General features: G+C 36.6%; 2 protein-coding genes across 2 annotated transcripts in view; both read left to right on the top strand.

Annotated features, from left to right (window-relative positions):
- LOC134743410 (membrane alanyl aminopeptidase-like) overlaps positions 1–25,025 on the top strand; it is a 363,156-nt gene that overhangs the window by 79,755 nt on the left and 258,376 nt on the right. The window lies entirely within an intron of this gene.
- LOC134743732 (muscarinic acetylcholine receptor gar-2) overlaps positions 7,820–25,025 on the top strand; it is a 30,284-nt gene continuing 13,078 nt past the window's right edge. The window contains exon 1 of the mRNA XM_063677353.1: positions 7,820–7,873. The gene's annotated coding sequence lies outside the window, so the exon portion shown is untranslated. The remainder of the gene's footprint in view (positions 7,874–25,025) is intronic.

Below are 25,025 nucleotides of genomic sequence, written 5' to 3'. Positions count from 1 at the left end.
AGCCTCCTTTCACTCATTCTTACCACGTGTCCAAACCATCTCAACATACCTTTCTCAATTTTTGTCACTACATCTTCGCTCAGTCCACACTTTTCCCTTATCACACTGTTCCTAATTCTAACCATAACCAGATAATAGAGCAAATTTGATACCGCTGCATAGAAAGAGTATTAATTAAGCGTATTGTCTTCGTCTGATCATCAACATTGATCGTTTCAACGCCGTGTCAAACACAAAAGCTGTCATCCAGACGCCACGTTACCGAAGTGTCAAAACTGAAATTGAACTTTATCCATATGCATCTATGACGGATTAATCGGTCTTTGGCGTTGGACCTACCGTGCGTAGGATATCGGTCATTGGCATCCAAAAGGTTAAGAAGGCCTGGCCCTCTGTCGTTGCAGCATTTTCTATTCAAGCCTATTTTGGGCTTTCGTTTTCACCTCTTATGTATTCGTCTCTAAATTTATTTAAGATAATTTTTAAAATCGCTCATATCTACTAAATCAGGCGCACTTACGGTACTTATACTTCAGCAACATTTGCGCTACGGCTATGCTTATCAAGGTATATTGTTGCTACAGAAGAAAGTGCTTCTAGTTTCTGATATTTGCAATTTTCAAAATTATCCCGCATTCGAAGTTATCCCAACGCACCTTTCTTTATACCACGTTGGTGGCAAACAAGCATACGGCCTGCCTGACGTTAAGCAGTCATCGTAGCCTATGGACGCCTGCAACTCCAGAGAGACATGCGCCTTGCCGACTCTTTAAAAACCTGTACACTCCTTTTTTGAAGAACCCCCTTACTGTAGACTCCTGGTAAAACCTCAACAGAAAGCTCATTCTACACCTTTACTGCTCATAAAAAAGTACAACGGCGGACTTAATGCCTCTTATTGCTGCTATAATTTGTTATAGGTATAGCCATAAGCCTAACAAATTTACTTGTACGGCCGACCTAACTTACCATTTTCGCCCTTTCGGCTTGAGGCATACATTTAACCGCTGCCAGAAGGTAATCAGAACACCTGATTTCACAAGGACTTCAGCCATCTTTGATGTGAACTCGCCACAAAATTGGAAATTGATCTCACCTGGAAGCATAATTAATATTGAGTTCACAGAGTTCGCTAAGATTTGGGAATAAGCTGAGAGATAACAAGAAAGTCTACTCCGAGTTTGAGTTATGACAGATTTGTCCGCGAGATACATTTGGCAGATAGATCTGATGCACATATCGTACATCACTTTTGTCTGTTCAAAACTGATTTTGGGCTTTTTTTTGTACATACATATTATATAGTATAGTTAGTATAACTAGAGACTTATATTGACCGGGATATAGACCGTGATTACCTTTTGTATTATTTATGAGCTCATAAATAATACAAAAGGTAATCACGGTCTATAAAACAAAAGGTAAATAATACAAAAGGTAATCACGGTCTATATCCCGGTCAATATGAGTCTAGTGAAACTAACCGTGAATCATTCAAAACATACATATTAAATATAAATACATATTAAATATTATGGGACAATGTTACATATGAGGATATCCGTAAAAGAACGGATCAGAGAAGAATAGATCTCTCAAAGATTGTGGCTTGAAATTGTAAATTACATGACCAGATTAAGGTTCCGTATTCAACTCGGAATCCTTCCTAAGTTCCTAAGCCACCCTTTGTTTAGGGTTTGTTAATGAAGGAATTCAAGTACTCCAGACAGCTGAAGGTCAGGATTCAAATTACACTCTCAGGCAAAGTTTATTCCTCTAATACCTGGATTAAACGCCAGGCAAGGTCTGCCATAATTATCTAAATAGTCCAATCCCCATTGACATAGGCAGATTCCGATTTTCCAATTGTAAAAGTTTGGTACGATACGATACGATCATTTATAGATAAAAAATATTTTTACATGTCATTATGTCTTAATACTAGATACTTAAATCTATTACAGTATTCATTATTTGAAAATTATTATTATTTGAAAGGTATTATTATGAGACGACATTGACACGACTTGCTGTGCATCTCGCGCACAACAATATGCAACACGGCCCTGAACGACGATATTGAGATGCTTAGAAACAAAAGAAAAAGACAGTGGAAAAACTCATTGCCACGGGTGAGACCTGAACTCGCGACTTTGGGATACCGGCCCACTTTTCATTAATTTTTTAGCATTGTAGTATCGTTTGCAGAAGTTTTAGCTTAATATAAAATTTAATTGATATAATACAAAAGTATTTTGTAACATGGGTAGTTTTAGAGTACCGAGTCCTACGCGGGTCGCAGACTACGAACGTAATAATACATCGCTTGGGCACAGGGCGGACATGCTACAATCAAAGATAGATATAACTCCGTAATAGATGGATACAGTCTAAGGAAAAAACGTGCCTCGAAAATCAAGAAAATTTGATTCTCGTTCAGAGGGCGCTACTAGTTTTGGCCTACAGTCGTATAGATGGCGTTGACGGTTTCGTTTGTTATTTAACAATTTTAACGCATATCAGTGAAAGAACATAGGTCAAAATCATCAAAATAATTAATGCAAATAAAAAAAATCATTTATCTATATTTAAATACATTTTATCGTATTTTACAAATCTTCAATTTTAGTTTTAAAGTGTGTCGACAGATGGCAGTGAATTTACTGGGGTTACAAAATTTACTATGACAGTACCGCTCTAGTATAAGTTACTCTATGCTACAATCAAAAATCACTTGCATTTCTATGTGTGAACGGCACGTCTGTACACGCGGCATGCGTCATTGTGTAAGTTGCTTAAAAACAGTACTGAGCGGCCGGCAAACGGCCGTCAATCTGCTGTCGCGGGGCGAGGTAATTCGAATTAGGGCGGGGCGGTGCGTGGCCGTTCTGATTTTTTTTTCTTCATAAAAGTGGTATATTTTAAACTTATACTAGGTTCACCAAACTTACGTACTATTACTTATTCTATGGCTTGGGCTTACCATGTCCGCGTCAACTATCCCAAACAATAATAAGTTTAACTTGACATTTTACTGCGTATATATTCATGTCTCATTTCAACTCGGTCCCAGTGTCATCCATATTGCAACGGGGCGGGTGCGCGCACGGGATGGGCCGGAGCGAAGATGGCAGCGTTTTACACCTGTAAGTAAAATATATTAATTGAAATATTTGAAAGTAGTTCCAAACAACCTAAGCTGTAAATGAAAGTAGATAAAATGATAACCTTTGGTTTGTGTTAGTGTTTGTGTGGAATACCTAAGGTCATATAATGACGTTTAAGCGGAATAAAGGGACAATGCCTCAAGGGCCTATTTTAGATTTAAGCTAGTTATTAATTTCGTTTACGTAGTACCACTGTATATATCTTGTATGTAAATAAAGAGGATTAATTTATAAAAAAAGAGTATTATTTATGTGAAATGTCGAAGCATGTGGCGAATTAATTACCTTTTTGTTTGATTATGAATACTAAATTTTCTATTAAAATTTTAAGCCCTAATTGTCTTGTCTTAAAAGTCGCTCCGGTGAGCCATGCTGTTTTTACTGTTTTTACTCGCTCATTAAATTGTACCATTATGTATAAAACTACTTCTGCTGCCATAAATATGAATTTGTTCCTGTATCCGCAAACTTATTTCGTAATCGTAGCTCTGTTATTTTTTTTTTCTTTCTACCTACTGAAAGATCTAGTAATCTGTGGACGATGTTGTTGGTCTCACACTATATTGTTCTTTGTACTCTATTTCTGTGCATAAACCCTGTGTGTTACTGTTTTTTGTCCCAAATATACTGAAAAAAAAATATAAGACATCCATAGTTCAGGAAAAAAAAGCAAACATACTTATTAAACATCAAACATTTATTCAGCAAATAGGCCACAGGGGCACTTTTACATGTCAATTTTTACAAGCAATACAAAACCAAAATTTACAAAAAACAATTACAAATATGGAATCAACAAAATATTAGATACTTTGTCAGAGATGTATCCAGTCTAAATGTCGAATTACACAAAAAAAGAAAACTAATAAAAAATATACAAACAACAGGCAATTACTAAAATTGTTTAGAGATGTAAGTCTCTAGGTGTCAGAGATAAAACATGTATAATAAATAAATAAATAAATAAAAACATCAAATTATCCTTAGAGGTGTAAAAGGTCTCCAAGACTTGAATTGCTATATAAGTAATTATAAGACAAGAAATTAAATCAGACAGACAAAAACCGAATGAAGTGTCTCACGTTAATGCCACTCAAAAGTAAAGTTACATAGGACGTAACATGAAGGCCGTGTAAACTTAAACAGACCGGTCTCCACAAACAGCACCCGTTCACGAGTACGACGCGTATCTCAGCCATCGTCTCCCTCAACCTTCATTCGGGAAAGTGGCGACCCGATCAACGACGCCACCGTAACCAAAGACTTTTAAGAGAGCATGACATGATATTAAACAATGAAACAAGTCTGAGAGCCCAGAATTAGGTACCTACGAAGGCAGGGATATTTATTACTAACATCAGAATCCTCATGGAGTAGGAATGATGAATTGTCTTGAAATAGGTACATACTTTCTCCACCTTTCGATTGCTGCTTTCCGGTTTCTTCTTTCCTTTTGATCCTGTTTCACCCAGGGACCGGCCACATACAAAAGTTGGCTAAAATAATAAGGGAAAGTTTTATAAAAAGCGCTCAATTGACAGGGTAGCCCTTAAAAAGGGGCCCACTAACTTAGTACACCGGACGATATCGGCCTGTCAGTCGTTCGGAACTGTCAAATTTTTGTTCTAACTGACAGGGCGATATCGTCCGGCGGACTGATAGTCAGTAGGCCCATTTAAGTGCTAGCTTTGTTTGGTAAGTTTTTCGGTCAGGGATAGTCAAATGAATCGGCTGGCAGTTCGAACTGGTAAGTCTTTTTCTGGGTTAGCCATCATTGAAAGGCTTATATTGAGGAGAGAATTGTCCGGGTCCCTGATTTCAGCCATATGGCTCTTTCACTGTGTGTGTTCCTAGCGTCCGCGCTCGCTCACGCTTCCGCTCTCGCTTCCGCTTTAGCTTGCACTCCGTCCGTATCCCGCCTAGATTGAGGTCGGGCTCTATCTGAAATATTAAGTTGAGTTACACCACTAAGATACGGGATTACGTATCGCCCAGCTGAGGTATTGGCGGAATCTAAATTTCAACGTAGCATTTTGAGTCACACGAACTCGCCGCCAAAAAGCCGCTCCCATACAATTGAAGTTACACTCTCATTTTAAAACAACATGTTTAAATTACATGAAACTTCGCATGAACATTAATGTACCATATATCTATGCCTGGTACTAGTTTTCTCTGTTACAAATTGTTTATGTATCTATAAAGAAAGTAGAAAGTAGAAGATGTAAAATTCTACTTGCTCCAATTTATTTGTATTATACCCATTTTGTACTTTTTAGGGTTCCGTACCCAAAGGGTAAAAACGGGGCCCTATTACTAAGACTCCACTGTCCGTCTGTCTGTCTGTCCGTCTTTCTGTCTGTGTCTCTCTGTCCGTCTGTCAGCCACCAGGCTGTATCTCATGAACCGTGATAGCTAGACAGTTGAAATTTTCACAGATGATGTATATTTGTTGCCGCTATAACAACAAATACTAAAAAGTACGGAACCGTCGGTGGGCGAGTCCGACTCGCACTTGTCCGGTTTTGCGCTGGTGGCCTAACGGTAAGAGCGTGCAGATTTCAATCCGGAGGTCGTGGGTTTAAACCACGGCTCGTACCAATAAGTTTTTCGGAACTTATGTACGAAATATCATTTGATATTTACCAGTTGCTTTTCGGTGAAGGAAAACATCGTGAGGAAATCGGATTAATCCCAATAAGGCCTAGTTTCCCCTCTGGGTTGGAATGTCAGATGGCAGTCGCTTTCGTAAAAACTAGTGCCTACGTCAATTCTTGGGATTAGTTGTCAAAGCGGACCCCTGGCTGCCATGGCATAAATGCCAGGATAACGCGAGGAAGAAGATACCCATATTGTACTTTGTCACAGTGACAATAGTATGAGGTCTCTAGCGACTTTCATATTGATGCATTGATCGATACCGAAATGGATCGGAAATTCTTTGACAAAATGTTTTCGAAAGCTCCCAGGCAAATTAGTTTCTTGTAAGTTTAAAGGGACAATAAGTAGATTCTGTTGAATTAACTTAAAGTTCAATAATTTTTAGTCTACCACCGAAACTATAATAACACAAAGCTATTAGTTGTTGCCAACCAATTGTTCTCAACGAGGATTTGAACCGCGAAGCTCTGTAACCACTACGTTTATAATTATATACGAAACTTAAAACAGTAGCGCGACTGTGTGTAAAGAAACAATACCTACTGTAGGTATCACGGAAAAAAACAAGCCAAGTGCTAGTCGGACTCGCGCACAAAGGGTTCCGTACCATTACGCGAAAAATCACGGTTGTTGTATGGTAGCCCTATTTAATATTTATTTTATTCTGTTTTTAGTAGGTATTTGTTGTTATAGCGTTATATCCTAACTCTTTTATGAATAATACCAAAGATAGACATAACTCCGTAATAGATGGATACAGTCTAAGGAAAAAACGTGCCTCGAAAAAAAAAAAATTGATTCTCGATCAGAGGGCGCCACTAGCTTTGGCCTACTGTCGTATAGACAGCATTGACGGTTTCGTTTGTTATTTAACAATTTTAACGCATATCAGTGTAAGAACATGGGCCAAATTCATAAAAATATTTAATCCAAATAAAAAAATCATTTATCCATATTTAAATACATTTTATAGTATTTTTATAAATCTTAATTTTTAGTTTTAAAGTGTGTCGACAGATGGCAGTGAATTTACTGTGGTTACAAAATTTACTATGACAGTACCGCTCTATCTTATTATATCCTCTTTGATAATACGAATTCGGGTACAACAAAATTGTGGGCATTTGTATCATCGATCTTCTTAACTTTCGGGAAGAGAAAAGTACAAAAACTACATATATCTGCTAAATGTAGAGAGGTCATCTACTCAAATATGAAAGTATTCATATCTCTTCCAAATGTAGAGAGGTCATTGTAAGGTAAGTCAAAAGTTTCACTTAAATTTGTAAAGCTGACAGCAAAGTTAGAATTATATTTGATAAAACCTGTTGCGGATTTTGTATACGAATATTACGTGTTGCGAATTTTCTTTCCCTTTATTAGTAATTTAATTTAAGTTTACTAATTAAAATAGTAAATACTTTTAAACGAGCAATTCTTGTATATATCTATCTATATATATTTCGGGGATCTCGGAAACGGCTCTAACGATTTCGATGATATCTGCTATATGGGGGTTTTCGGGGGCGAAAAATCAAGCTAGGTCTTGTCTCTGGGAAAACGCGCATTGTTGAGTTTTGTATATGTTTTCCGAGCAAAGCACGGTCTCCTAGATATTTAAAATAGTAATGAGACTAATTAGTTCGCTTCTTCATTATCGTAAAAAAGTAGGTACTTAACCCATTGTTAACGTTTACCGAAGTATCGAAAAGCTTAAAAATCTAAAAACAAAATCCGATCGTCCATTTTAGTCGAGTGAAGCGAGCATCGTAGCCTGTTGCGCTGTAGCGGCGTAGCGCCGTAGCGAGCGTAGCCAGTTGCCAAGCGTGAGTCTTTCCGCCCGCCCGCTACGCCGCTCTCTAACCTACTTTCGTATTCTAAATTTAAATTTTCGAAAAGTGCTTTTGTTCTTTCGTTAAAGGTGTTTTTTTCGTTAGTGCGGGTACGATCTTCTTGCAAATGTATATGTTTTTGAAACTTTGATAGTGTTTAGTATTTAAAATGAATTAATTATGAACTGATTTGGAAGTTATTCTGATTAATGGGTAAGTTTGTTCTGTATTTTGTTTAAATTCAATTACTAATTAAAAGGATTAACTACAATTTCATATAATTTTAAAACATAGAAAACTTTATAGTTATAACCGACAAAAACAAATAAGCCATAATAGAATATTACTTTTTTTTAAATTAGTCCAGTTTTAATTAACTCAGTTTGATTTTTTATCTATTCTACCTAAACAAAAAAACTTACGAAATTTCCTACTATTAAAGGAACGTAAAAGATTTAATTTAAATTATTAAAACAATAGAATAAAAATTAAATTAAATGTAAGGTACATACGTGTTTTTTTTATAAAACATGTAGAAAATGTGTTTCTTTTTTATAGGTACTTATAAAATTTAAAAATAAGTAGGTATGGAAAAGACCTAGAAAGAAACTAACAAAGAACAGGGGGTTTTTACCTTTTTATTTCAACTTCCTGACAACCAGGTATCAAAATTTTGGGGTAGAATGCGTCCAAGTCGTCCCGCCATCTCCTTTTCGGTCTGCCTGAACCCCGGCCTGCATCGTCTATGGTGCTCCGTGGGTCTTATTCAGTAACCGGGTGCATGCGACATGTCTGTCCAGCCCAGTCCCAATTAAGCTTAGAGGTCTTGGTCATTACCTATAACAGGAAAACCAGTCAAGCGTGAGTCGGACTTAATTATTTAGTTTTTAATCCGACCCCTACGGGTTTTTTAAAGACATTTCACTCACATTTCACATAAAAATACATTATTTAAATTGTGTAATGTACGGAACCCTTGGAACGCGAGTCCGACTCGCACTTGGCCAGTTTTTTTAAATAATGTTAATATGTCGAGAGAGAAAAATGGACTGTTTTAATTGTTATATAGGTAAGTGCGAGGCTTTATGTCACATTAAAAGAACTTAAAAGTAAAACCTAGTATGCTTTGTTGAAAAAACATCCTAGAAATATTAAAAACTTGTAGCTACAAAATGAGAACAAAAACCTCAATAGAAGTTTTCGATAGACTGAACTTTCTGACGCTTTGTTGTCTTTGAAATGAAACTGAACAAAAACATTAAAGTCGCTGAACACTACTTAATTATTGAAGTTATATCTTTGTCATAGTATTTTTTATAAAAATTGTGATCATTTTTGTACAATTTTGAAATAACTGCCATTATGAGTTATGACCGTTATGAGTCAATCGCTGGTGGCCTAGCAGTAAGGGTGGGCTTGGTTCATTATTTTTAGGTAGTTTTTCCTCAGTCACCCGTTGACCACGAACGCTGTAAAGGGATTCAATATACGCGATATAATCCGTTTTCATGAGTAACTATGGCGGTAACCGAAGACAATATTAATCCAACTTCATATGAGTAACAAACTCACTTCAAAATGGTTCCAAATGAGCTTTCGCCGCAATCAGCATTTCTGCAATGGTACCTTTTCAAAATTAATCTTAACGGGCTCGGAATTAGCTTTATATGCAAATGTGAGCACGCGTTTGGATGAAATTATGAATACTATAAAGTTTCTACGTGTAACATGACTTTTGTTATTAGTGGGTTGGAAACACCTCGGTAAACTTTAGTGTGGTAAATACATGAGTAGAGTTTTGAATGATTCACGGTTAGTTTCACTAGACTTATATTGACCGGGATATAGACCGTGATTACCTTTTGTATTATTTGTGAGCTCCCGATATTTCGACGCAGTTACATGCATCATGTTCACGGGTGACTGAAGATAGCGGGTGGGTGTCAAAGTTGTGTAGACAGCGCTCTGTCTACCCTCATTCTTGCGCGTCGGCTGCGTTCACTTTCAACGTTACCAACGGTCGCATTCACACTTGAGGGTAAACAGAGTGCTGTCTACACAACTTTGACACCCACCCGCTATCTTCAGTCACCCGTGAACATGATGCATGTAACTGCGTCGAAATATCGGGAGCTCACAAATAATACAAAAGGTAATCACGGTCTATATCCCGGTCAATATAAGTCTAGTGAAATACATGAGTGTTCCGTAATTTCTTCTCGTTTCTTTTTGGAATAAAGAATCTAATAGAAAGTACTTTGTCCCCAAATTGTATAATGAAATACCGAATAATGTAAGGGAATGTGAATCACTTAGGACGTTTAAGTTTAAAATGAAAATGTTTCTATTAAACATAATTAAATTGAAGTTATAGTTAACGCTATCTCTACTGAGCTCGTTCACTTACCTGTACTAACAATGGCATTCTGTTAAACAAAAGCCATTATTTCTTTTGAGCGAGCGCGTGGCCAATTGTGTGTGAGCCTCAGGCACAAAGGCCACGTGCGCACATAAAAGAAATAATGGCTTTTGTTTAACAGAATGCCATTGTTAGTACAGGTAAGTGAACGAGCTCAGTAGAGATAGCGTTAACTATACCAGTAAGCAATATGATGTACCTATGTAAAATGACTTAGCCTACTTAATAATTAACTAGGAAACTAATTAGCTAAGACTACCCATCTGTGTTTTAAGCGAGTCCCCTCTGCCAACAAACTGTCTTGGAGTTTAGCAGAAAAAATGATTTTATTTTTATTTTTTTATTATATATTATTTAAAAAGTGGGCTTTGTTAGGTACTTAGGTACTGGGCCTTACATGGGTCAGGTACCTTACGACTAAGTCCCGTTCTGTTAAATAAATTCTTACATATTTTTCACAAAAGGGACTTAACCCTAATACTACGTTATATAAAAATGTTCGTTTAAATTTAAACTTTAATAGCTGTCAATAGAGTTAAATATTATAACTGTCATTAACGGCTTCGTATGCACTGGGGGCTTGATCAAGTAAAAATAGTATTTTAATTCTCCTAACTACCTATGCCCCTGTTTTTGATATTCCACTGTGATCAACATCCCTGTACAGTAAAGGATAAATACCCAAATTGGGGATATAATAGGAACCACCACCATTAACATATAAAATTCTCTGCTTTTTCTGAAAAAAGGTAAATGGCCGTTTTATGTCAGTGCTTATTGTAAGCGCGAAATAGTAGATTGTTAACCAAGGGCAACAGTCCGAGGCTGAAATGATGCCTTTTACCCGAGCTAAACACCCTACTTTTCATTTAGAATAAGAGGAAAGTAAAATGCGTGTTTATTTTTTAAACATGACCAAGTATACATTTTTGTACTATTTCTTGAGGGTATTTTCAATTAACAATTTAGGCAACTTACTTCTTCGTACTTGTGCAGTGCAGAAACGTATAATTTTCTGCACACCTTTTAGAACAACAATTAAATATTTCTATCAAATGAACTTTCAGAGCATTAGAAATGAAAAGATGGTATTCATCTCCAAAACCCGCCACGTACTCTGATAATTGAATCACTTAGCATAAATACCCCAATAATCGACATGTTAAGACCCAATATTCGACACCTTTCTGTCAACGTTATTGCTATGACATTATGATTGAAAATGCCGATTATTGGAGCTGTGTCGGGAACTGAAGCCTCTACGTTATTTGTTTTTATTTAAATTTTCTCACCCTGAATTTTGAGTGATCAAATTGCGTTCTTAATCAAAAACACGCAAAACTTTTCCGATTAAACAACTAGATGTTCGCTAAGCTAAAATCAGCCTATGAATTAATCTAGATCGTATTTCAGTTATAAAGTTGGATTTGACTCGTAGGAGTTTACCGAACTTACCGAAGCTACCGAACTTTACCGAAGCTACCGAACTTTACCGAACTTTATTAAATCTTGGGCATGACGGTTACTCGATATCGCTGTTAAGCTTGAAGTTTAAGTATACGGGATAAACTGTGACGAGGCGATAGGGACTGCAGTGCAACTTCTATGACTTCTATGATCCTGCTTATTTCATAATTAGGATTAAACAACGGTGATATTCTGTTACTATAATATTCATACATTGTTTTATCACTCACGTGTGTTACTTAATGATAAGCAATAACATCATAAGCCAATCAAATTAGAGTTTTACGAAGAATTAATTTCCAGCATGCTGGATATCGTTTTAATACCTTCAGTTTGCGCAATGCCAGTGTGCAATTTTTTTTCTCTCAGTTTTTTGCTCTAATCATGATGAAAACTGATATCTGAGGATCAGAAAGGTGCTTTATTATGAATTCGTAGTCAAAGTTGTAAAAAATGACCGCCATTAAGATATTTTTCATTTTTGGTATGATCATGTTAAAATGATATATGATATTCGAAAACGCTTTTTCACCAGAGTTTGATGCACGGTGTGTGCTAGTAGTGCCATTGTAATTGATGGTGGGTTCCTTCTACATCGAGCGGTTTGGCAATCCGAGGATAAATGTATCTCCCAAGGCTCCCAGAATTCATGGACACCTCCCGAGATTGCACAAACTTGGATTACACGCATTTAGGATCAAATAATGTTGATGCCCCACAAAAAAAAAAAAAAAAAAAAAAAAAAAAAAAAAAAAAAAAAAAAAAAAAAAAAAAAAAAAAAAAAAAAAAGGTAAGCTGTAATATTCTGTAGGTACGCAGCCATTTAATAGTATAACAGTTAAGTAGGGCGTTGATCATCATTTTTTTGTCTTTAATAATAAAAAATTTTTTTTTCCATACTTAAATAATAACACACTTACACAAATTAAATAAGTCCCACGGTAAGCTCAAGAAGGCTTGTGTTGTGGGTACACAGACAACAACGATATATATAATACTTATACAAATACTTAAATACATATAAAGCATCCATGACTCAGGAACAAATATCTGTGCTCATCGCACAAATAAATGCCCTTACCGGGATTCGAACCCAGGACCATCGGCTTCACAGGCAGGATCACTACCCACTAGGCGAGACCGGTCATCATACTTAAGTAGGTATACTCATTTAATAGTTAGTGATAAAACAATAAATCCTAAAAGTTGAGCTTGTGACAGCGTCAACAACCTAAACAAATATAAATTTATTAAGATTTCACAGGAAACCTTTTTAACATAATATTCATTCAAAAAAGTCCCGCGACAAAGCGACAGGAAGATTTTTTTTCGAGAAATGGGTAAATTATTACCATTCCATAATTCATTATTACATTTCAAAAATGGAATTCAGCGATATGGCTGTAGAGATAGCGGGAAATATTGAATTTATTACATATTTTAGGGTTCTCTTGCAAAAAGGGTTCTCTTCTTAAAATCCGTTTATTAACCATATACTGGCAATTGTCCATAATTGGCACTGCCGTATATTGAATAACTCAACAAACAGTACAACGTCAATAAGTACCAAGTTAAAATAGCACACTCGGCATCGAAATAGTGACGACCAAAGTGGCGTAATACACTTTTGTTACCATAGGAATAAAAATGTGTTCCGATATATTTAGCCACTTTGGTCAGTGGTGGGACACCCCCTTTCGGGCAAACTCGGCTTCGCTCGGCTCAGCATTGCTCCGAGCATTAGTATTGACACAACTTGACGTCCCTTTGCGTGCATGACCACAGATAAGATAATGACTTGAATTTTGACAACGCTAAATAGCCAAAAGGGATAGTACCATACATTAGAAAGGGACACCATGATTCGTCCCTGAATCGCTGTGAAACTGCGGGTTTGTAGGAAGTATCCTTTCTGTATGGTAGTACTATTACTTATTCTATGCTTAAGTGCTGGCTGTACGAGGTCAAGTAACTATTATTAGTTGATTTTGGCAAATTATATAGTAATATTGCAATTCTCAGAATTCATTTGATCATAAACTGTTTGATAAGTAGCAATCAAATTGATTGGCAGTCATGCTGCATCCCAATCATGATCTTGTGTGTGTATTCGATACTATTAAGACTTCACTTGACTCTTGACTGATCAGACAAAGTGATATTTAATGGATTAATCAAATTACTCACATGTTTCTTCAATACGATCAAGATGTGATCGTTGATTTAACAGAGATTAACCCTTTGTTTCTCAAATTAACATCTGTTATTCGTCTTTTTCTATAAAACGTCGACATTAAGGATAGAGACAACAAATAAACTATTTGGTAGATTTATGTCATCTGCACTGAAATGGATCTGAAAGTCACTCCCCTCCGATACCCAAATATCGAGCAACTGCCAACGCCCGTTAATGGGCGTTTTTCATTGATGAATTATACCATTAAATAATTTAAAATAGAAATCGGATAGTTTACTTTTAGGAGGCTGTCAGTAATAACATTTTTATAAATCTTGGTACTCAAATTGTAGCTACAATGGATCCTGGGGACAAAAGGATAAACGACAAACGAAAGGAAAAAATATAATATCGGGATGTCAGATGCTACGAAAAATCACGTGACTATTTTCTAACATTCGTTTGAGTTAATTTTGTATCAAGTATAAACTGCGAACGATGCTAAGCTTAGACTCCAATATGACTTGGAACTTCGGTAGCCGTTTAAGAAGTGTAACACTCTCACGGTAGAGGTCGCTAGAGCCTCCCAAATGGCTAATATATGGTGGAAATATTCGCTGCATTGGGTACGGTCTTGGTGGCTCAGATGGTAGAGCACTGTACTAGTGATCCGTGGTCGTGGGTTCACGTCCCACCCAAGACAGTGAATTTTTCCACTTTTAATTTATTATTTTGCGTCTCGATTGGCAATTTCTATCAACGATTGTCATCATGTCTATCACACATACACACAAACACACAAACACACAAACACACATACACACGTTTTTCATGCATTTTTAGTTATTATTATATATTATTTAAGTTACAATATCATAAGTTTGTTAAAATTTCGTGTAAGCTAAATGGTCATTTTTGTTATTTTAGTTTTAGAAATTTATCTTTAGAATTTAAGAGCGGTGCCTCCCGACACAGGCAATTTTTTGCTTACCGGGCGGCTCCATCACCTAAATCATGGCAATGTGTATTTGAAAGAAATAAACAATTTTGTATTGTATCATGACAGCTAAGGGCCTAGCAAATATCCTAATACATATTAATGAGCTTGCTGTTGTTATTTGTTTTTTACTTTATTTAACTATTGAAAGAATAAATGTTAATTCTTAAGGGGATCCCATGGCCCAATGAACTTCGATCTGAATCCCTTAGTTTTGTAATGTTTTTTGTAGCTTATCATATTAACAGCAACTGCTTTAAGCATCCCATATTTACTTTAAAGTTCATTGTTTTCAAAACTGGTTTTCCGGCCATAACTTTTCTGGTAATTAGTTTAAAATTAAAACCTTAGACACATTTTTAGAAACGTCAAAGACGAACCTAAATATGTAGATTTCGTATATGTAAGATCTTTTACAGCAGTCGAGATAAGAAAAGTGTTTTTTTAGACAATGTTTAAAAGAATCATAAATAAATAAGTATTCATATCATTCGAAATCCGATAGACAATTAAAAATGGAGATAAAAGATTGAAAAACTTAGCCGTTTTTCTTTATATAATTTTATATGTAGTGCAAAAGTAGGAGATACGATTCAAAACTTGTTAAAAATCGATGAAACCTCCGGTAGCCCCTTTATAGTCATATTCACAACCATGGAAAACTCTGAGTAATTCGCAGTCGCACCCACCCTGAATACTTACGGCGCGATTCGGGAAATGAATTAGAGATACACTCGATATGAAATAGTAAAGGTATGTGACGTTCCACGGCAAAAGGTACCTCATGGCGACTGACAATAATTTGCGGCGCTATGCGACGTAAGCGGCATCCAATATTAATTGGAGCGGCGTTAATAATAGCGTAAGAGATAACCGTCATAAGGTACCTTTAACCGTGGGACGTCACATACTCGTATCTTTACTATTTCATATCTAGTGAATCTCTAATTCATTTCCCGAAACGCACCGTCACTCACCTAAATGTAGCAAAAAATAAAAACTGCACAATTGTCTAGTCTCTTGTAAAAGTAATCCTTCTCAATTATATAAATGACTTGCGCTAATGGTCAGACAATGATTAAGGAGAAACGAAGAAAATTTAATTTTCATTTGGCACCATTTTTAGAAAATGAGCGCTGCGGGAAGATTGCTTTCTGGTTACTTTTCGGCTTTGTGTTTTAAAATTAAGCTAACCATTTAACGGTCATTCTCACAAAACATGTCTGCGGTCTAATTGTCGCGACGCATACAAAATGTATGAAAAGAGTCGTGGCAATTATTTAGACGCAACGCAGCCATATTATCAGAGAATGGCACTTAAATGCTATAAACTGCTGTCCTGAAATAAATACTATTCATTCATTTATTCATATTACTATATTTCAGAACTTAATTTAACAAGTCGTTTAAAAGTGGAAACATTCACTAGCCCATGCTCTGCCAATTGAGCTACCGAGACTACACCGGAGGACAGCGAATAAATAATAACAATGATTAATAACATCGTTTGGACATTTCTGCTTAATACAATTGATTTAATTTTTAATTTGGTAAAGACAAATAATTATCAGAAATAATAATAGACTGGTAAATAAAAAAGACTTTCATTGTTTTATAATTTCAAAATGAAAAATTGGACTTGTTTGACTGGTTTGGTTAATAATGGCGCCACCTAGTTTAGAATTCATATAAGCAATGACATTCATACGTCTACTTATTTCTTTAAATTTTTTTAACCGACTATAAAAACGTGCTTTTAAATTAGGGGAATTAACCATGTATATTTTTTTTTAAGAAAAACAGGTCATGCCTAGCGGGCATGTGATGCGGAAGGATGAAAGTCATGAGAATCAAAAGGTATTAGGAATTAATGTGGAGGGACGTATGATGAAAGGAAAACCAAGAAAAAGGTGAATGGACTGTTTGAGACAAGATATGAAAAGAAAGCTAGTGAATGATGAGATGACGAACGATAGAGGTATGGAGGAAAAAGACATGATGTGCCGACCTCTAAGTCCAACCAGCCTTCTGTTAACATTAAACCTAGATTAGTATCCCTGCTTTAATTTGGTCGCCATTACCTCCAACGCAGACAAAATAGCGGAATAGGGGAATAGGGCTAGCGACTGAAGATTTGATTTTGTGAGTTCTATATAACAATTTCGGTACAGTTTCATCAACTCGAAGTAACTGACTGACTAACCATAACCATGCAAATTATCGTGTTCAAAACCGTATAAAAGGTAAAAAATTATCTAGCTAAATTTATGAGTATTCCATAAATATCTAAAAATATTTTATGATAAACCCAAAGTTGTATATTTATAAACAACAACAATCTTGGAAAGCTTATTTTATCTTCGGGAAGTTCTTCAATCAAACTTTTATGGAGTAGCTCGTAAAATACCTTTAACGTGGGATCCATAATAATTTTGGGCTGGCCTTGGTTTTGACACTTTTTCTTTGTCACATTTTTTTACGTCAAATCAAACTATATAAACGGATTATTTATTTATTTAAACTATATTGCACAAATTTACAACGGACAAGTGCGAGTCGGACTCTCCCACCGAGGGTTCCGTACTTTTTAGTATTTGTTGTTGTAGCGGCAACAGAAGTACATCATCTGTGAAAATTTCAACTGTCTAGCTATCACGGTCGATGAGATACAGCCTGGTGACAGACAGACGGACAGACGGACAGCGGAGTCTTAGTAATAGGGTCCCGTTTTTACCCCTTGGGTACGGAACTCTAAAAAGTACAAATGGCGGACTTAACGCCTTAAGGCATTCTCTACCAGTCAACCACTGGGCTAAACAGAAACAATTAGTTTGCTGCAGCATTGTAGAGAGTGAATATGAGATTAATAGACACTAGTCGAGACTACTATTATATTATTATATCGCGTTTTAAAATAAATTTAAAATACATCCCGCCGTTTCGAACCCTTTACAGCATTCGTGGTCAACAGGAGACTGAGGATAAAATATGTGGCTTTCCATCTTCTGTTGGAATTTCAAAATTTCTGTTGGAAATTCAGATAAATGGTCCTTATTGCACTTGAAGCATGAGGACCCTTCTGTAATGGAAAGCCACATTATATTCACCCCTGTCAAGATAACAATGAGCACAACCCATATACAAAAACTTTAAATTTTTATCTCTCTGAATCTCACAATTTGAGGTCAAAGTTATAATATACAAAATTTCTGCGAGGACCCTGAGAAATTTTAACCATGCATTTCTGAGGTCAAAAGAAGGAAAAAATGTTACATGAGTTTAGGTCAATTTCGCCAAAAAAATATTATTGTTTTTTTTTTTTAGATTTTTAATGCTATTTGTAAAACTGTCACTGAAAAAGAATTTTAACTTTTTTTTGTAAAACCTAGTTTTTGTAAAATGTCACTTTCTGACATCTATCAATAAGGCTATTTGATATAGGATATTTCGGCTAGGTCTCATAGTGGCAACATCGCCATCAAAAAGGCGTTTTGTTGTTTGTTCATTTTTTTTTTATCTGGTCATAACTCGGACACTAGGCGAATTCCAAAAAAAATTATAGGACATGTAAGTCTTTAAATATGATCAGGAATATACTGTCAAAATCTCTTGGGTTCTCGAACGTTGTATATTGGTAGGATAAAATGGGCTGTGACTACCTAATACCGAATGAATAGGTACCTATTATTTCCAAAGTCATCTCCACGTAATATAATCCCAAGTGTCGAATCGAGTAACGAATCAGTCTCATAATCGTCAAACAGGCCAATTCGAATGTACAATGACATTAAATAGTATTTTATACAATCGAGTACCGTGTTTAGGCAACGAAGCTTGCTGAGTTGCCTAAGTGAGGTACGAGATTGAAAAGCTTGGTTATATCAATATTGTATACAATACTTTTTCTACGAGTCATGTAAAATAAGTTATGAAAGATTCACGGTTAGTTTCACTAGACTTATATTGACGGGATACGGTAATCACGGTCTATATCCCGGTTAATATAAGTCATATAAAATAATACTTTTATTACTATAAAACCTAAATAATTAATGAAAATGGGTACTCTAAAAATAAAGTACAAAAGATAATTATCAACGCGCGACTATTGTTGCCCGTTTAGTATTTTCTATGGGAGCGCGGCGGCACGTGATTAGTCTGTTTTTTTATAGTTGACTACAGCGTATCGAAATGATTATTATAGTTGAGTTGGGGATACATGAAAAGTACGCAATTATAGTTTGGTATAAAATAAAATAAAATAAAAAAGCCTTTTATTCTAAGCACTGAGTTTTCCTAGTTACATATACTCGTATTGTATAAAGAAAACATTTTTATTTGAAATTTGTTTTAGGTTTTTTATATATTCTTGTTTTGTGCGTTAGACCCCTTCTGGGTGAAGGCCTCCTCCATCGATTTCCACTTGTCTCTGTCTTGAGCCATTCGGATCCAGTTTTTTCCAGACGTTTTTTTGATGTCTTCGTCCCATCTTGTACATGGTTTGCCGCTACGTCGTTTGCCTAGAGGGCCACCCCATTTTGTGATCTCAGATGTCCATCTGTCATCTTTTTCATAGTTTGGTATACGACATCTTAATTCAACCATTATAGTCAACGAGTAGAAAAAAATATATTTGAATCATGTAATTTAGTTATCGTGCATCCCGCCCGCGCCAATATAATTTACAGTACCCCTAGTGTACATTGACGTACGTGACGCGTTTGCGTTAAGTGTCATTTTATAGCGTAGGAAAATGTTAATTAAAAATTGGAATTGTCTCAACTGACTCCACAAGACAGGCCTAGCCTAGTGTGGAGATCATAGGTTAATAAATCAATGTATAATTTTTTGGTAAATAAACTATTTTTTTTTTTTTTTTTTTATATGGGATTTTGAGTTTCCAAAACGTCCCGCTTGGCGTGCTGTTCAAAATCCCATACAAAAATAGACATAACGCAAACACGAACGTCGTCATGGTATCGAATGGACAGCACGAGTGAAATCCAAGATATTTGAATGACCTCAGTTAGACATCAGATGTTCGAATTGGCCTATTAGCCTCATAATCTCCAAACTTGGAAAGTTCCCCGATTGCATAATCACGTTCCTTGGCGTAACTAACAGCCAATTACGTCGCCACTTCGTTACAACCTCACAACTTCGCAAATTATTTATTCCGACTGAATATTAATGGAAACTTAAATCGAATTTTACTGACGCTTGGCGGTGCAGATTACTTATTTACTGCTGTAGATGGAGCATAGCAAATAAACAATTATTCATTCATTTATTCACATTGTGAAACAGACACCTCGTGGTTTTAAGAGGGGGTAGCTAATTTGGTACGTTTGCGTCATTCGTTCCACCATATATATCGTCAAATGTAAAATTTTAATAAATATGGTGTTAATAGATTTACTTCCATAGCATAAACAATTTATAAACTTAACAAAAGTACTTAATACATATTAATATTATGAAAATAAAAATACTAGTTGGATCATTTTACGGTTTAGACTCACTTGTTTTAGTCACTCGAGAGCCTAGGTCTCCTTTCTCAAGCACTAATAGTGCGAGCAGCGTTCACGACGACCGTGTATTGTGTACGCAATACACGGTTGTCGTGAACGCTGCTCTGATCATTTTACGGTTTAGACTCACTTGTTTTAGTCACTCGCGCGACATGTTTCGGCGAGCCTAGGTCTCCTTTCTCAAGCACTAATAGTGCGAGCAGCGTTCACGACGACCGTGTATTCGATCCGATCCGAAACATTTCGCGCGAGTGACTAAAACAAGTGAGTCTAAACCGTAAAATGATTTAATGTTAGTATGTCTCACAACAGTTTAAATTCGAATACTAGTTGGGTTCAATAATTTTAAACTGTGAGGCGTTAATGTCATTATGACATAGTGGCTAATAATTTGATAATGCGTTTTGAATACTACTGAAAACTACTAAACAGCTTGCCAAAGACGTGACCATTCATAACGACCATATAGCCATGTGACGGTTAACCATACACAAGACACTGATTTAAACTTTTTACTCATTATTATTCACAACGACGGGACTTAATCGCGTAAAATAAGTTTTAAATTCACCTCCGACGTTTCGAGGACGGCGTTGTCCCCGTGGTCTCGGAGAAGACTGGCTCAAGTAGATATCAACATCTTCTAGGCGCGCGAGTTTTTCGAACTACCCGCACTTGGTCTTGTTTATTAAGAACGTTTTGCGCACTAGGGATGTCACCGGGTCGACACACAACACTCACAATATTCGATTTATTGAAACTTATTTTACGCGATTAAGTCCGGTCGTTGTGAATAATAACCATACACAAGGTTAAACTTGGATGGACCTTGCATCTGTATAATGCTTACCGAGCGGTAACCCTTCTGAACGTAGAGATTACACAATCCCCTAAAGGCTAAGCTAAAATTAGCAATGGCGGGCGCCGTTCGGTGTTACTGCTTTGGAAAAACCAACATATAATATGTACACATGTGTAAATATTAGTTGACTGTATTACATGTGTCTTAGACCTAGTTTGCCAGCTGAAGAACATTGCAAAGTAAAGATAAAGCAACTAAAAAGTTATTTGATCAATTATGTGTTATGTGTGCTCTTTTTGGTGTCGTTGTTGATTTTTTGGAAGCTAAAAAGCCAATTAATGAAAATATCACTATAAAAAAAAAAAATACATTTAATTCAGAAAACATAGGTTCCATAATATGGTTAGTAACTCTTTACTTAAGAACTATGTTAGAATATTATTAAAAGGAAAGGAAAACTAAACTAAAATTAAATTAAATTAAAATTATGAAACAAAAAAACAAAAACATATAAGATGCGGCCACCCCCTCCGCCGCTTCATGCATCCCGTGAACTCCTTCTCATAACATGCAGATCCATGAAGCGGCCGAGGACGGGCGAGTCCAGCCTGTCCGCTATCATCTGCAGGATGCTGTTGCCGCTTCCTCGCACACGTCGTATAACGGACGCCGACTTTTTGCGTATTATAGCATAAAAATCGTCGACGGCCGCATCTGCAAACATGCCCGACGCTGCAATAACGAGGGAGCCGCATCAGGGCCCTGAATGCGTTATTGTATTGCACTCTTAGTGCATTGTACGCCCGCTGCGTAAAACTGACCCATAGACCACTCGTGTAAAAACTTTGGCAGTACGCTCTAAAAGGAGATAGTTTTACAGGCACACTACAGCGAGTGAATCTATGAGCCAGCATATTGCCGCGAACGGACAATGACCTTCGCTCACGTTCTATATCCTTATCATCTTTAAGGTCTTCGGTTAGCACATGGCCCAGATATTTGAACTGTGACACTCGCTTCAAAGGCATACCGTTTAAGAGAAGTGGTGGAATGTATAGTGGCAACTTGTTCTTACCTTTGAAAATCATGAACTCACTTTTTTTCACGTTATACCTTAAGCCGGTGCATCCGCATACCTTTCACATATTTTAATTAGCTTTTGCAGTCCATAGGATGACGGACTGAGTAGCACCATATCGTCCGCATAACTTATATTATTTACGCTGATATTATCAAGGCGGCAACCGATATGAATGCCACTCAGCTCGCCAATCAGCTGATCAACATACAGGTTAAACAACCGAGGCGAAGTTAACCCTCCCTGCCTTACACCACAGCTAAGTGAGTACTCATCAGAATACACATTTGCCCACCTCACCTTGTTCTTTTGATTATCATACCAATATGAAAAAAGACTGACAACCTCGGGTGCCACGCCTGTCTCCCTTAACTTGTTCCAAAGTAGATCGTAAGACACGAGATCAAAGGCTTTGGACAAGTCTAGGAAACATGCGTATATAGGCGATTTTCTATTGATATAGTCATCAACAGTGTGCTTCAGCGTTAGGATTGCGCATTCAGTACCTAAACCTTCTTGAAAACCAAACTGCGCATTACACAGTTTTGTATGTTGACTAAGATGCACGTCCAGTATTTTATCTAACACCTTAGCAACAACTGTAGCGAGTGAGATGGGGCGATAGTTCGCTTTGTCCGCTATGTCACCTGTCGAGTTTTTTATCAGCGGCGTCACAACAGTTCTCATTAGGTCACAAGGTAAATATGAGTGGCGTAAACAAAAGTAAAAAAACTATTACAGTCAAAGTTCGCGTTCAAAAGTAACTGTTACATTCTAATTCTTCTACACCTTTTTGATAAGCTATTTTTTATGTTGCCTTCAATACGGCCACATCTTAAAACTTATGACTATTGGAGATTGAATTTAATCTTAATTAAAAATAATAAATTTTAGTAAAGTTTCTACACAAAATTTGGTATACAAGTATTGCAGGCACCATACGACTTGAGAATGGTAGTTACTTTTGACGCGTTGTCTGATCAGTTACTTTCGATGCTGACTGTACGTATAGCTTTTCACAGGTTGCGCTGGTGTCCATTTTTAGGGTTCCGTACCCAAAGGGTAAAAACGGGACGGAACCCTATTACTAAGACTCCGTGATATCTCATGAACCGTGACAGTTGAAATTTTCACAGATCATGTATTTCTGTTGCCGCTATAACAACAAATACTAAAAAGTACGAAACCCTCGGTGCGCGAGTCCGATTCGCACTTGGCCGTTTTTTTTTATAACTTTACAGTACATATGGTGCTACTTTCTCGCACTAGTGCGTCAAATAGCACTTTTCGTGCATATGTCGAAAGTTAAAAGGGCCACATGTACTGTAAAACGTTGTACGATACACGTGCGAATAGGTAATTCGCAACTCGTGTCGATTTAAAACACTCCCTGCGGTCGTGTTTTAATTTATCGCCACTCGTTTCGAATTTCCTCTTTTCCGCACTTGTATCGTAAAAAACTATTTTTTGTTTAACGATAGATAGCTAAGTTTTGAAATTAGTTCTTAATCTAAAATTCCCAAATAAGCCAAACAAATTTCATAAGTACTTTGTCCAAAGATGGAAATTGTAATTTTATGTTGCTGTCGCTTGTCATTCTCTCTCATCCCGGTGATACAAACTCATTCAAAAACCCCGAATTTCCTTTTACTCGTGTAATTTGCGAAACTCAGCCAAATGGCACGTACATTGCCACTCAAAAAGGAGAAGAGCATCCTTTCAATATAAAAAAAGACCCTTACTGATAAGAATTGGGTGGTGGTTATGTCTTTTCTGTTTTCGTGGTGGCTGAGCAGGTGTCTGACCCAAGTCAATTATTCACTTGACCCGGCTGGCTATAAAATACATTTATATCTAGGCATGCTCCCAGAAGTGTAAATATCTATTTCCACCTCAGCAGCTCGAACAAGCCTACCTTTGTCACTTCTTGGAGTGACGAAAGTGCGACTTTCCTCACTTCAGGAAGTGAAACAAAGTAGCTTTTTAATTTAGTGAAGGCCATGAACTGCCACTTCATACTTCTATTACTCTTTGTATTATTCTGTGTAATTCGAAATACATTTTGACCTTTAATATATTCTCACTACTGAGGTGAAAAATTATATGTCACACGCGAGCAAAGTTATTTTACATCTCGTGTTATTGAGTCCCTCGCTACGCTCAAGATTCTAACTTCGAATCAACGCTCGCAAGGAAAACCAACTTTCCTCTCTTGTTGCACAAATAACTATTGTAAAGCATACAGAGGCGCGAGTATCTATATATGTGACGAAGCACCAGGAGGCTCAGCAGTAATGCCGCACGACATTGCTGCCGACTGCATTACTATTGCAAATGTCAAAAATCCAGACAGCAACATCGATTTTGAATAGTTGCTGCAACACTGCTGCAGTAATCCTGCCGATTACATTACTGAAGGAAACGTCAAAAAGATTATTTTGTTGAAACATTTATATTAAATGTGACGTTTTCTGCAGCAAAGCAGTCGCGCTGCAATACTGCAGCAGTAATGCTGGTGTAGTTTGTATATGTATAGTGTAATGCTGTTGTCGTCTTCCGAATGTCACCTTCTAATATTTTATTGTAGTCCTAACTGAATTCTCTTGAGACCAAAGTACTAAACTTAATATGTTTTCTCAAATTAGACAACTCTATAGACATCTTTGTCTCATTCTTGACATTAAACAGAAACAGCAGTCCGTACATATAGTGCGAAATAAAATAGTAGAAATTAAACAAACTGGAACAAAAAAAAAAAGCATATAACGGTGGCTAAAAAATAAGTACATTCCCGTTGCCAAGAAGATTTTGGGATTATACTGAGCAACTTTTACTATGGGACCAACCCCGAAATCGCGAAAAAAAATTTGGCTGTTTCATACATTTTGGCTGTCC

The sequence above is a fragment of the Cydia strobilella genome, chromosome 8 (assembly GCF_947568885.1).
Source record: "Cydia strobilella chromosome 8, ilCydStro3.1, whole genome shotgun sequence".
Lineage (NCBI taxonomy): Eukaryota > Metazoa > Arthropoda > Insecta > Lepidoptera > Tortricidae > Cydia > Cydia strobilella.
This window is presented reverse-complemented; position numbering and strand designations above follow the sequence as displayed.